At 38.3% G+C, this 13,747-nt stretch overlaps 1 pseudogene; it reads left to right on the forward strand.

Moving 5' to 3' along the window:
* LOC127677245 (40S ribosomal protein S9-like) overlaps positions 1 to 13,278 on the forward strand; it is an 84,028-nt pseudogene extending 70,750 nt beyond the window's left edge.
* The last annotated feature ends 469 nt before the right edge of the window (positions 13,279 to 13,747 follow it).

Consider the following 13,747-nt stretch of genomic DNA (forward strand, 5'->3'; position numbering starts at 1 on the left):
TACAGATATTGGCTAGGGAGTGATCTTGTTTCTTTTCAATTAAGAAATTTCTATTTTCCTATGTGTAAATTGCAAAGAATGCATCTGTTTTTTCTTTCATTTCTATGGACATGTCTCATATAGCCCAAGCTGTCCTGAAATTCATTACTGAATGGGGGCTGCCCTTGACTTTCTCATCCTCCCAAGATCTGGGGTTATAGGTATGCACAACCTCACAAGGCTTGAAAATGTTATTTTCTGCTTCACAGTTCCTCAGAGGTATAGGCAAACTTTTAACAGTAGTAATTAATGAGTTTCATTCATTAATAATCCCCCAAATGCCAAGCACTATGCCTGAAATATGAGGTACTCCATAAATTTTTTAAATGAGTGGAGGCATGAATATTTTTATGTTCCTCTTTTATCACCAAGGGGAAATGGCTCCTAGGACAGCTGGTCTGCATAGCACTAAAGCTCCTGGAAAAAAATGTTTCTCTGAATAACAATAAGTTCCTCGAGCCTGTGTTTATATGGATCTTGGGCTGAGGATGATATTCTTTCTTCCATTCTGATTGCCTTAATGCCCCAATCTGAAACTCCCTTTAGTAATTAGATACATAATACATTTTGAATAATTGAGCATATATATACATATGCATGTGTATGTATATAAATAAATGAAGAAGAGAATGAAAAACAAAAATTGTGTTCAAGTCACCTGCTAATTAAACCACACTAAGTAGGGCATTGTTTGTATTCTTTCAGAGCTATAATCACACCACGAATTATTTTAAAGAATGAATCAAAATTGTTAATATGTCATAGCTACTAAATATCCAACAAAATTTCCTGAGTATGAAGGGGCCTTGGTAGGACAAAGTGAGATCTCCTGGCGCAGAGCTTTCCTCCCTAGATGAGATGTTCAAGGATCATGGAGTAGGTTTCTAAAATGAAGATTGTAGGGATGCCATATAAAACTGGAAAGAAAACCTGACCCTTATGTCATTAAGCCAAGTGTGGGTCTGGTTTACTCAGAAGAGCATTGATCTATCCTGTAATGATCTATAGGAGTCTAGTCTAAAAAACGGAAGTTAACAGCTCTTTATAACAGCACAGAAAATATAGTAACAGAAACAAAGATCTATGTTTTAATTAATCTTTCTACTGGAATCTCATAGGGAGAAAATTATTTTTCTTGCCTTGCATTCTCAAAAGAGCACACAAAACCATAATCAAACGTTATCACTCTATACTCACATGTTGCTTCTGACATATTTGGTGTGACTTTCACCATTTCACTTTCCAGAAGAACTGGTATCTATATTCTTTACACACACACACACACACACTCACTCACTTACACACACAGCATCATACAAAGTTCTAAGTCAGTGGCATGAAAAGGTAAGAACAGAAAAATAGGAGCATGATACAATGGAAGCTGTGCATTCAGCTGAGCTCATAAAAGTTAACTATATTGGAAGTGGAAAGTATAGTAAGATTGATTACAATATTTTTCTTAGTTATTTATAATTATAACCAGGTTGAGTATATATTACATAAACAGAATAAGTACACTGTTAGAATGGTCTCATAGTTCACTATTACCTTAGGTTTGTTTTTGGTGAAAGCCTGACTTGTAAAGACAAATTGCAAATAGCACATCCAGAAAAAAAAAAAAAAAAAACACTCCTATGGTTGGCAAGGGGAGCAGGGGCAATACCACCATCATCAGCACGTAATGCCAAGCACTAAATCTGTGCCCATTCTTCCTTGTGCCTTCCTTCTTTTTAACTAAAATGTGTAGACTATCTGGAGAGAGAGAGAGAGAGAGAGAGAGAGAGAGAGAGAGAGAGAGAGAGAGAGAGAGAGAGAGAGAGAGAGAGAGAAAGAGAGAGAGAGAGAGAGAGAGAGAGAGAAAATAGCAAAAACGAATGAGTTAATAATTTTCTTAACTGAGGTCTGAGTTAGGAATATTTGACTGTAATCTAAAAGAAATAAATTCTCTGCTAATATATAAAGTTTACATTTTTCTGCCGTTGTAAGTGACACTATAATTTTCAAAAATATTCATACTAGGCCAATGGAAGGATTGAGTATATATGAAGACTGATAGACTCTATAATTGAGTATATGTGTAGTTGCAATTTACAACTATTTTATGTGGTTATAAGTATATTTTTAAACAACTGTACATAAAAAGAATCTCACTGGCCTTTGGCTTAAAAGTCCTAAATGTCTGTTATAAAATCTTCAATACATAATCCTGATTTATTCATGTGTTAAAATATGAATATTAGCTTAAAATATCTGATATATAAAAATTTAGACTTTTCTATTATTGTGAGACAGTTCATTTATATCAGAGTTTACAAAGGTGGAACAGAAATTCATTCCTAGACATGTTCCACATCCAACCCATGGACAAGAGTTATGAGTTTGAAAAAATTATGAAATTATAAATTTAATTTTAAAATGTTAAGAGATGTTTGTAAGGCTGAAGAGAAATTAAGAGCAATTAAGAGTACTAATTGCGCTTCCAGATGTCTTGAGTTCAATTCACAGCAACCACATGGTGTCTCACAACTATCTATAATGGGATTTGATGCCCTCTTCTGGCGTGTCTGAAGACAGTGACAATTTACTCACATACATAAAGTGAATAAATCTTTTTTGAAAAAAATAGGAAAGAGAATTGGATTTTTTTGTTATGTTTAAGCATAAGTGGTGAAATTATGTTCCAACTTCAGAAGTTTGGACAGCCACAGAAGCAATGCCATTTTTATTCTTCTTTCTCCAGTTTGAGAGTGGACTCTGGTAGATTCTAGAATAGACTAAATAGTTTGTTATTGAATACAGAGTAATAGGTGTATGAACAGAAACCTATGATGGATGAACATGACTATTCCTCTTCTATTATCCCTGGTCTGATGTGCTTATAAACAGCCAAACCCTGGCCATCACCACTTCTCTTGCCCTGGAAGAAATAACGTCTATAGCGATAGAAATAGTGAACAGTGGTCAACAAATAAAATTCTTGAGCAGCTTGGGGAATCTGAAGGCTTTTTGCACCAAAAGTGTTTTGCTGATCCTCACTCGTTCCTCAGAAACCAGGACTCAGTCACTTCCCTCAGAGCATATCCAGTGGAAATGTTTGCCCAGAGCATCAAGGCTTTGAATGATACTGATATTAGAATTTGGATAAATTTCTGATATTAGAAAAAGGTTAATATTGATTTTCTTTTCCTTTCTGTCTTTGTTCATATATTAATACTGTATTGCCAGAAAAATCTCTATTGTAACTTATCAATATTTCCCACATACATTTATTTACCTATAGTCACAGCATATCACACATATATAAAATTTAGGAAATAATAGCTTTATGAAGTCAGATTTTAAAAAAGGCTAGTTAAAATTTAATTTGAATAAATTTTAAGGGAAAGTACAAACTGGGATACCTTGCTATGCTTATACATTAAACTGGCTTATTACTAAGTTTTATATTATTCCTTTCTGACTAGGTCATATATTCTCATAATTGTTGAGTACACATAGTAAAAAATGGGAAAGCCATTTTGTTTGGAATAATTAATAATTTCTCACACAGAAATAACAAGATGCACCTTGTCATAATCATACACGTATGTGGTTAAGTGTTTCAAGAATTGTATACTTCTGTAAAGTATTTTATGTAGCTCAGCGTGCATAGAATCAAAACAAGCATAAAATTCTATCTAAACTAAAAGTTAACAATATATGTATATTTGCTAAAATGCATTTATTCATTAGATGTTAGCAATTTCTTTGGGTTTTATAAAGTATCAGGATTGCATGATATTGGTACAGCGTCAGGCAGGTAGATCAATGGAATAGAATTGAAGATGGAGAAATGAACCCACACACCTATGGTCACTTGATCTTTGACAAAGAAGCTAAAACCATCCAGTGGAAAAAAGATAGCCTCTTCAAAAAATGGTGCTGAGTCAACTGGTGGCTAGCACGCAGAAGAATGCAAATTGATCCATTCTTATCTCCTGTACTAAGCTCAAGTCCAAGTGGATCAAGTACCTCCACATAAAACCAGATACACTGAAACTAATAGAAAAGAAACTGAGGAAGAGCCTTGAGCACATGGTCACAGGCGAAAATGTCCTGAACAGATCACCAATAGCTTATGCTCTAAGATCAAGAATTGACAAATGGGACCTTATAAAATTACAAAGTTTCTGTAAGGGAAAGGACACTGTCAATAGGACAAAACAGCAACCAACGAATTGGGAAAAGATCTTTACCAACCCTTCATCCAACAGAGGGCTAATAGCCAATATATACAAAGAACTCAAGAAGTTAGATCCCAGAAAACCAAATAACCCTATTACAAATATGAGGTACAGAGCTAAAAAAAGAATTTTCACCTGAGGAATATCGAATGGCTGAGAAGCACCTAAAGAAATGTTCAACATCCTTAGTCATCGGGGAAATGCAAATCAAAACAACCCTGAGATTTCACCTCTTACCAGTCAGAATGGCTAAGATCAAAAACTCAGGAGACAGCAGGTGCTAGAGAGGATGTGGAGAAAGAGGAACACCCCTCCACTGCTGGTGTGATTGCAAGCTGGTACAACCACTCTGGAAATCAGTCTGGTGGTTCCTCAGAAAATTAGGCATAATGCTCCCAGAGGACCCTGTTATACCACTCCTGGGCATATACCCAGAGGATTCTCTGGCATGTCATAAGGACACATGCTCCATTATGTTCATAGCATCCTTATTTATAATAACCAGAAGGTGGAAAGAACTCAAATGTCCCTCAATGGAGGAATGGATACAGAAAATGTGATATATTTGCACAATGGAATACTTCTCAGCTATTAAAAACCGTGAATTCATGAAATTCTTAGGCAAATGGGTGGAACTGGAAAATATCATCCTAAGTGAGGTGATCCAGTCACAAAAGAACACACATGGTGCACTCACTGATAAGTGAATATTAGCACAGAAGCTTGGAATACCCAAGACACATTTCACATATCAAATGATGCCCAAGAAGAAGGAAGAACAAAGTATGGATACTCTGGTCCTTCTTAGAAGGGAAAACAAAATACCCACAGAAGGAGATACGGATGAAGTGTGAAGCAGAGTCTGAGGGAATTACCATCCAGAGACAACCCCACCTAGTGATCCGTCCCATATAGAGCTACAAAGCGCAGACAGTTTTCGATGCCCACAAGTACTTGCAGTCTAGAGCCAGATATAGCTGTCACCTCGGAGATTCTGCTAGTGCATGACAAATGCAGAGGGGAACACTCAGCCGACCATTAAACTGAACACAGGGTCCCCAATGGGGGAGCTAGAGAAAGGCCCCAAGGAGCTGAAGGGGTTTGCAGTGCCATGGAGGAACAGCAATATGAGCCACCTAGTATTCCCAGAGCTCCCAGGGACAAAAGCATCAACCAGATAGTACACATGGTGTTACCCATGGCTCCAGACACATCGACAGCAGAGGATGGCCTTGTTGGACATCAAAGGGTGGAGAGGCCCCTGGTCCTAGAAAAACTCTATGCAGCAGTGTAGGGGAATGCCAGGACAGGGAAGAGGGAGAGGTTTTTATTGGGGAACAGGGGTAGGGGAGAGGGCTTATGGGACTTTGGGGGGAGGGGACCAGGAAAGGGGAAATCATTTGAAATGTAAATAAAGAATATATCTAATAAAAGAAGATTTAAAAAAGATAAAGTATCAGGATACTACTTTACATTATTTTGTCATTAAAGCTATATTGAAATATTAGCTCTTTTATGTTAAAGATCATGGACAAGCAAGAAGGTTCAATCAGACTTCTGTAACATACTCATGAGCTATTTGAAGTGGATCTAAACTTATCAACAAGACTAATATGCAATTATCACTTGAATGTTACCATATGTTTTGACTCATTTGTATGGTAGACTACAAAATCCAGTGTGCTGTTAAGATGGCTCAATGTACAGAGGCATTTACCAAACAGCAGGCCTGTGAACCTGAGTGCTGTCCCTAGAACTGACATGGCCGAAGAAAATAACTGACTTTTTCATCTTGTCCTCTAACACATGACCCTCTCACATACACACATACAACAAACAAACAAGTAAATAATGAAGTTAATGATCACAACGCCTCTTTTGAAAGAGGAATTTATCTGCTCCACATTCATCAGCCAGTGACTAGAGGAATGGTATTGATACAATGTGAGGACCCACCTGCTTCCTCTCTGTTCCATCGCATTAGAACTGCATAGTTTGAAATTCTAAGACAACCAAAATGAGGGAGTGACAGCTTCAGCACTTAGGCAATATGACCACGAACAAGCTCTACTTAGAAACCTGTTACTATACAATGAAGATTAAGAAAATAGTATGTCCTATTATTTAATTATAAATTTAAAAACTTTTTTTGGACAAAAGGATACATGGATGTGTGTTATTAGAATTTATATGTTTGGAGGGTGGGTGGGAGGACAGGGGAAGAGAAGGGGGCTTACGGGACTTTCGGGGAGTGGGGCGCTAGAAAGGGGGAAATCAAATTTACATTTATTTTGAAATGTAAATAAATTATATCGAATAAAAAAATAGAATTTATATGTTTGGAGACTGAGGCTTGTTAGTTTCCCCAATAGTTTAACTATAACAAGGGGTATTTGATACACATTTAACTAAGGAATCAATCTCAGTTACATTAGTCTTTCTAAGGCTCATTAACAGGGGCCAAAAAAGGCTAAAATAGAAGAAATAAGCTACCACATTATACTTCAACTTGCAATCGTGGCAAATGCTTAACTGGCTAATGATTGTTCCTGTATTCGTTTATGTTTGATATTTAGGTATTTATTGATCTAAGCCAATAATAAGAGAAAAATTAATATCACTCACCTTGGTTATTAGCTTCTTGGTATATGCTACACACTGACTGCTATTTTTCACTTGCAACATTCTAATAAACATTATAAAATATGTGTTAATTTAATGTGCATCATCGTATTCTACCTTAAATCCACAGGGAGTAGAAACCATGCATTAAAAACACTATAATAATGAGAGAGATCATGGGGAGAGAAAAGAGGAGAGTGGATGGTGGGGAGGGTAAGGGAGAAGAGTTGGTGAGGATCTTTTGTTGATCCTGCTGTATAACCTTCAAATGCTTCTGTTACACTAGGTCATTCCCCAGACTGAATACTGCTCAGGCAGCATCAATTCTTAAACAGGGTTGCTGTGTATGTTCCTTCAATAATAAGTATTGATATTTAATAATGAAAGCTAGACAAATTATCCCTTGTTGCCTGTGACAGGCATGATGAAATAAGAATTACCACAGCTATTTAGTACTTTTAAAAGCAGAGTTGTAGGAAATGAAGCTACTCAATAGAAGCCTTGATCAACAGTACCTCGTAAAAGTGTCCGTTGGAATGCCTGAAATAATTCTTCCCAAATGCATTTATGCTAATGTTTTTTTGTAAAGTGTAAAACTTTTATCCTTTCACTATGTGGAAAATTTCGGTGTTTTATTGAATGCATTTCTATGATCTACAAGTCTTTGGCATGAAAGTAATTTTCTTCTGCTTTTCTGAACTTGGCTTACATAATCAACATAAAAATTGAGGAAAAGTACTAATCAATGATCTGATTTGTGGTGTTCATTAGGAAAAAAAAGAGGCATCATAATCCAACTTTCTTAGGAAACACAAAGTTATAGTACAGAAATTATAGTGAATAGCAAAAGCAATATTCAGCTGATTTATATATTTTGAGGAAGGAGGCCAAAAATAATGAGTACATTAAATCATATGGAATGAAATGGGAAATGGTCCAACTGGTATAACACTAGCCATGAAAACCTAACCACCTGAGTTAGTTAACCCAAACTCAGGTGAAAAATGCCTGATTTGGTGGCACATACCTGTAATCCCACCCAGAGGTTCATGGGCCAGCTACTCTGGAGTCTGTAAAACAGGAAAATCTATGAGAAAGACTAGGTGGAAGATAGGAACATATGTGCAAAAGTCACCCCTTCACCTTTAAATGCACACCGGGGCATTCTTGTGCTCAGGGTGGTCTGCGTTCTCATACATTAATTGAGAATTGAAACATTTTACCATACAATGTGATTGGATCTCAGTAAGTCTGCACTTGTGTTTCCTTCTTCCTAGGTGACCTTAAGTCTGTGTCAGGTTCATAGATGAGGCTAACTATGGCAAAATGCCAGCCTAAGCAATTTAGTAAGACCATGTCTTAAATTTAAATAAATAAATAAATAACTTCTTAAAAGGCTTGGGTGTTTAGCTCAATGGCATAGCACTTGCCTAGCATATGAAAGTCAAAGGGCTCTATCTCCAGTAATGAAAAATATAGAATAATATACCCCCAGCTTAATAAAAATTGATTTTTGTGTATTTTTTCATTCCGCAGAGGTCACCTGAACACTTACTATACGATAGGTTGTGAATTTTATAAATACTAGAATGAAATAAATATATGGTAGAAAATTCAAGAAATTAGACCATGACCACATGGTCTAAGAAATTCAAATTGCCACCAACAGAAGATTTACAGATTGTGAGAAAAGCACGTTAGGGTGAGAAGGACAAGGAGCTCCTCTTTAGATATGCAGAATTTAAGGTGTATTTTAGGTATCTAGGTGAGAATTTCCATTCAGAATTTATATTTAGAGGCCAACGGGATGGCTCAGCAGGTAAAGGCGCTTCTCCCCAGGAGTCCCAAGGTGGGCGAAGAGAAATGGCTCTCTCAAGGTGTCCTCTGACCTCCATATGCTAACCATGCATGCACTCCATGTGTGTGCACATACACGCGCATACACATACACCACACACACACACACACACACACACACACACACACAGCGAGAGAATATACAAACAATTTTTAAAGAATTTGAGTGTAGGCATCTAGCGGGAAGTTGTGTCAGTTGACGATAAAAATGTGGTCCTTATCAACGTTATGTGATGTTTAAAGCTGACACAACAACTTCTTAAGAGCTTCTTTGCTCTGTAGGATAGCAATTGCAGTGGGCCTTAGAGACTATGAATGGCAAAGCCCAGTGGCTATAGCTGCAACACCTGAACCCTAAGAGTTGAGGCTTCAAACTCCTTAACCTTCAGCAGTTCTCTTGAATGTCTCTAGTATCTGATGGGCATTTTCTCTCCCTCAGTGACAGATTAGGCCCGATTAAACCAGACAAAAACAGATAAAGGCAGGTTTACTAGGAGGAAGCTCTTTAGGTTGGGTTCACCAATCTGACAGGTAGAGGTCAGTGAAGTCGCACATCTAGGCTAAATCAAGGATGTTGTGTAAAGGTTAGGCAAGAGTGACTGGGAACTGGGATTGTGCCCACACATGCTCAAAAACTGAGCCACTTGGAGAGCATTCTTGGGTTGGTTACCAGAAAGGAGACCAGAAAGAGTGATGATGTGTTAACCCAGAGTTTTCTCCAAGAGAGCAGGAATTTTCTCTGTGCAGTAGGGTAAGGGGAAGGAAGACCAATGGGGTTTCCCAGCTTTTGTAGGGACTGAGCAGGGGTTCCAGCCTAACAGTATTCATGATTCAAAGTCCTCATAGCCTCAGCTCCAATCCTCAAGTGTTTACAACCTCAGATTCTACATCTTTTCTTCCCTTTGATTTCATCCTTCAACTATACAACAATCTCCTGATGTTATAGTCCAGAATTTGGGCCTTTAAGGAGTTAGTTCTCCATATCAGGACAAATGATACGGCTTCAGTGACTCACTGAAACTCTTCAACCATCTACATAATCTGAGGGACATGCCTATTCATTGCGAAACCAGGTCACCCTGCACTACATATGATAAAGATCACATTTAGCCAAGACAGCACACAGGAGAAGCCTTTGCTAGGGCCGCATGTTGATACTATGGAGAAATGTACAGGAAACGTCTCCCAAGCTAAGTCAATAAACCAGGAATTGTGTCTGTTTATACCATTTAGAAAGGAGCATGGCATATTTGGGCTTAGCTGGCAGTTCCACAATCACAATACAACTTCTAAGTCTAGAATTACAGACCTCATATCAAGACCCACATAGGCAAGTAAATGAGGTGATCTGGAGATCTCTGTGGTTGGTCATGAATAATGTTTTCTGGGACTCATAGAGGCTGAAGCAGCTGTAGCTGCAACAAGACCTTGTTAAGCAGAAGCTGTGACTTTAGTAACAGCTGGGCTTACAGGGTGGAATGCATTTTCATCAAGGAATCCATGTTTGTAGCAGCTGTGATACCACCATGAAGGCTTGGTGTCTCCGGGTAAGGGGCAGTCCTCATCCCAACTTCCTATCAAACACAGGAGACAAAGCTGAAGGCTGTCAATGAATCACATGAACTATTCTCAGCATCTGAGTGCTCTTAAAGAGAGGAAACTCCAAAGAAGCTTAGACTAAAGATCTGTTTTTAACATTAGCTTTCTTAAAGTGCTTAATTCTCCTGCCCCAAAATCTTCTGGTGAGTCAGCTTCCTCAGATTTGATTTGCCTCAAAGTCATGTTCTTAAGACAAGCTTATCAAAGACACACATCTTTGGGTTATAAAAATAAATTAGAATAAAGTACTGAAAGACAAATATTCAATAAGAAAAAGAAGACCCATTCAGAAGTATGTACTTCCCTGAAAGATAAATTTAAAATATATGCATAATTTTTAAATTTAAAAACAATTGCTTATTTTGGGTGTATGAATATTTGCCTGCATGTATGTATGTGCACTATATAAATGTCTGGTGTATACAGAGGTCAGAAGGCATTGTGTCCTCCGGAACTGTAGTTACAGATGGTTGAAAGATACTATGCTGGGATCCAAACTTGTATGGTCCACAAGAGGAACAAAGGCTCCTAACTATTGAGCCATCTCTCCACCCTGGAATTTAAATATGTTTTAGGAAGAATAGATTGGATCTTTGCTCATAAATATGAAGGCTGAGTATCACCTCCTGGTTTTTTAAAAGTCTGGAGAACATTTGAAGACTGTTGGATTTATTAATTCAACTGGAATTATTTTTTAACAGAATAGAAACACAGCAGTATAGCTTGCCCATGGATACTGTGAAAACATGTAGTTCATGAACTTGGCTGAGGAGTAAGGGAGTTCTGTGGTTTTGTTGGTGTCTACTGACAGAAATACTGATGCCTCCTTCTTGGGAGTCACTTTATATGTGAATTGTGTCTTGGGTATTCAGAGTTTCTAAGCTAATATCCACTTATCAATGACTGTATTCCATGTGTGTTCTTTTGTGATTGGGTTACCTCACTTAGGATGATATTTTCCAGATCCAACCATTTGCCTAAGAATTTCATGAATTCATTGTTTTTAATTGCTGAGTAGTATTCCATTGTGTAAATATACCACATTTTCTGTATCCATTCCTCCACCGAGGGACCTGGTCCTGAAAAGACTTGTTCCAGCATTGTAGGGGAATACCAGGACAGAGAAGTAAGAGGGTGTTGGTAGGAGAATAGGCAGAGGGAAGAGGGCTTGGGGAACTTACAGGGAGGGGGGAACTGGGAAAGGGAAAATCATTTTGAATGTAAACAAAGAATATTGAAAATAAAAAATTATAAATAAAAAAAGAAATACTGATGCCTTTGGAGACTGATAGAAATCAATGAATAGAGGTGACAAGGAATGATACAATTCAGCCTCAGTAATTAAGAAGAAGGGTTGGTATAAAAGCAAATGTGTTACAGAAATGTAAGATTCTCTTATTATTACTTTAAATTCCTCGATGAAATTAAAAGCCACAGATTCAAATAGGAGAGCTCTAAACAAGGCTGAAATATCTATAGGTGAGGGAATGAGCTAAAGCAATGGAGAGGATGAAAGAGTCAGCAAAAGGGTGCTTTAGGGTTTCTATTGCTGTGAGGAGACACCCTGGCCAAGGCAAGTCTTATAAGGAAAACTTTTAATTAGGGCTGCCTTGCAGTTTCAGAAGTTCAATCCATTATCATCATAACAGGAAGTACGGCAGCATACAGGCAGATATGGTGCTGGAGAAGGAGCTGAGAGTTCTGCATTTTGATCCAAAGGCAGCCAGGAGAAGACTGACTCCTCAAGGAGTTAGGAGAAGGAACTCAAAGCCCACTCCCACAGTGGGACACTTCTTCCAACAATGCCACCCCGACTCAACCAAGGATATACCTCTTAATAATGCCACTCCCTATGGGCCAAGCATTTACACACATAGGTCTATGGGGGCCAAATTTATTCAAACTAGCATATTGTCCAATGAACAATGTGAATCCCACTGTGTATTTCTCCCCAGCTGTGTCTAACTTCCGGAATGCAATGAAGAACAGTTTGACTTGATTCATCTTATTTCTCAGAGTATGAAAACACTCATGTGGAGGTAGGAGGCATAAAGGGAGTAACAGCAATTGAGCATAGAATTTCAGCCATGGATAAAGCAAAGAAAACAAGAGGAGACAACAGATAGTAGATTTCATATGAAACGTGATTTTGTTTTGTGGGGGAATTTTAATGTTAATGGAATTTTCTGGAAAAAAGGAGTTCTGGCATGAAGGACTCACTTATGTTGATTTAGGTCTCACATCACCACAGCACTGATTGCTATATGCCATTGTAAATGAAGTGACTGAAATTTTAAGTACATAATAAAACATCAAGAACAAGGTTTAAGTTTTGGGCCTAAGTTCATAGGCACAGCAGGTCTAGTGAAGCCAGAAGCTGGGTTTGTCACAAAACCTATGTGGCCCCACAGAGACCTTTTGAGAAATCGCATCTCTACCTGGAGCTGAAGTTGATTGGAGAGTATGGACTCTGGAACAAACATGAGGTGTAGAGGGTGAATCTTACCCTGGTCAAGATCTGTAAGGTGGCCCAGGAGCTGTTGACACTGGACAAGAAGTACCCTAGGAGTCTGTTGGAAGGCAACGCTCTACTGAGGACACTTGTTCACATTGCAGTGCTGGGTGAGGACAAGATGAAGCGGGATTCCCTCCTGGGCCTGAAGATTGAGGATTTCTTGGAAAGGCAGCTACAGACCCAGGTCTTTAAGCTGGGCCTGGCCAAATCCACTCACCATGACCGTGTGCTCATTGTCCAATACCACATCAGGGTTTGCAAGCAAGTGGTGAACACCCCATCCTTCATTGTTCATCTGGACTCCCAGAAGCACATTGACTTCTTCCTCCATTATCCTCACGGAGGTGGCAGTTCAAGAAGAGGAAGAGTACCAAGAAAGGCCAGGGCGGCCCTGGAGCTGGTGATGATGAAGAAGAGGATTAATTAATACCTTGCTGCACTGGAAGACTGTCTATCTAGTTTTCCAGTTGAAAAATTAAAAAAAAAATCATACTTGGAAAAAACAAACAAGGTTTAATAAAAATAAGGATAGTTTGCATAAAGATGGTGCATAACTGATTAGGGAAATGGATAATCGACATCAAGAGAACATTGGGGTGACTAAGAATTAAGTCAGAAGTAGTGTTGGAAAGAGTAACACTGAACCTCAGTTCAAAATACCAAGAAATGAGGACATTGTTGAGGTCAATAATAAAACAACAATAAGGGTAGAGGACAGAAGGTAAAATTCTTATCTAGGAAATAAGAAAGGAGGAGAAAGCAAGGGAATGTCCTGAAAAGGTCACTGAAGGTCAGGCAGACACTCCAGGGACTTTTTCCAGGCTCCTCCGTAGTCCTCAGTGTATAAGAAATCAGTGTTTAAGCTTGTCACTGAAAAGGCAGTAAAGGGAGT

This window comes from Apodemus sylvaticus, chromosome 2 (assembly GCF_947179515.1).
Source record: "Apodemus sylvaticus chromosome 2, mApoSyl1.1, whole genome shotgun sequence".
NCBI lineage: Eukaryota > Metazoa > Chordata > Mammalia > Rodentia > Muridae > Apodemus > Apodemus sylvaticus.